At 43.1% G+C, this 1,867-nt stretch overlaps 1 pseudogene; it reads right to left on the reverse strand.

Annotated features, from left to right (window-relative positions):
• Positions 1 to 891: 891 nt before the first annotated feature.
• Positions 892 to 1,099, reverse strand: LOC125932488 (uncharacterized; annotated as a pseudogene).
• Between the last annotated feature and the right edge of the window lie 768 nt (positions 1,100 to 1,867).

Below are 1,867 nucleotides of genomic sequence, written 5' to 3' on the forward strand. Positions count from 1 at the left end.
AACAACTACGAGGCAGCAAGCACTGCTCAGACCTGTGGTAGAATCCAGTAGATTTAGCAGAAGCTTTTACAGCCCTATCTATTCGGTCCCCTAGCCTTCTTCAGACAGACGGTCTAAAATCTGCCCTCGGAAGAAAATCCACAATTAGCTCTAATGCAAATTACTAACTAGGGAGGTCTCCATCACCTGCCATTTCCTTCCAGGAAGAGTTTCATTCCAAACTATACCAAGATTGTTTACCAACAATCTTTTGCAAGAAACACCATTATTTTTCCAGCCTGAAATTCTTAACAATGATGCTTACTTTTAGCCATCATCTCTTTGAAAGTTCCCTGTTGCTGATGTGCAGAACTCAGATAAAATTAGGTCTTGAGTCCTAAATCCTGTCGCCAGGCACATGGGATTCTAGGGGTGTAATTTTTTCTCTTTCGATATGAGAGGCATATCCACTATCCATCTGTAAACAGCAATGACTTAGCACATGCAACACGCTGAACTTGTGTTATGCTTTAAAAAGTAGAATCAGGGGCGCCTGGGTGGCTCAGTCAAATAAGCGTCCGACTTGGGCTCAGATCATGATCTCACAGTTTGAGAGTTCAAGCCCCGCATCGGGCTCTGTGCTGATAGCTCGGAGCCTGGAGCCTGTTTCCGATTCTGTGTCTCCCTCTCTCTCTGCCCCTCCCCCACTCACACTCTGTCTGTATCTCTCAAAAATTGATAAATGTTAAAAAAAATTTTTTTTAAGTAGTATCAACAAAAGGGTCATTCTGAAACCATCACAAAATGGGGGCACCCGGGTAGCTCAGTCGGTTGAGCATCTGACTTCAGCTCAGGTCATGATCTCGTGGTTCACAAGTTTGAGCCCCACGTCGGGCTCTATGCTGACAACTCAGAGCCTGGAGCCTGCTTCGGATTCTGTGTCTCCCCCTCTCTCTGCCCCTCCCCCACTCATGCTCGTGCTCTCTCTCTCTTTCTCTCTCTCAAAATATAAACATTAAAAAAATTTTTTTAAAGCTTAAAAATTAACAGAAGATACAACATATTAAACTGATAAGAACAGATACTACACTTGATCTTAGCCAAAAGGCCGAGAAGCGATTAGAAGATACAACATATAAACAACAGGCCATAATATATAGTGCAGTATGTGCTATAATAGAAATATACAATATAGGATGTAAGGGGTGAGAATTATTACATCTAAATTGAGGAAGTGAGAAAAAAGGACAGTTTCAGAGATGATGTAACATCTGAGCTGGGCCCTGAAAACTGATCAGGGTTCAAATACGTGGACGGTGAACGGAGGACATTCCAGGTAAAAGAAACAAGGGGCCTGTGCAGGAGCAGGTGAAGGTATGGGAGACTCCGTGTGGCCTGATATGGTTTGAGTTTAGAGTACGGGATAGTCTAGCCAAAGCCAGAAAGCATGACTAGAAGCAAAAAACGGAGAACTCTGCACGCCTCCAGAGAACAGGCTTCTGAGATGCCTCTGATCCAGGATCACTGACTTAGCATGAAGATATTTTCCAGGCAGGCAACTCCTGCAACATGACAACAGGGCTGTAGAGACTGGTGGATTCCATGATCGGTTAGCTACCCACTTCTGGTGTAACCTCAGGCAATTCACCGAAGGTTCCCGGAACTCGGGTAATTTCTAAGCACCTACACAACAAAGCGTGCAGGAAGGAAAAGGAAAGTGTGTGTTCCAAACTCCAGAAAAAACTTGATTTGAGTACTATTGTAAAATGCTCTTTTTTATTTTCCAATGTTAACATTTCTGAAATCTGGAGATACCTTAGATTCACCATCACATTTTATTCAGTTTTTCATTCTTCCATCCAAAACGCTATGTTATTAAGTACCTCAG

This window comes from Panthera uncia, chromosome X, assembly GCF_023721935.1.
Source record: "Panthera uncia isolate 11264 chromosome X, Puncia_PCG_1.0, whole genome shotgun sequence".
NCBI classification, from domain to species: Eukaryota; Metazoa; Chordata; class Mammalia; order Carnivora; family Felidae; genus Panthera; species Panthera uncia.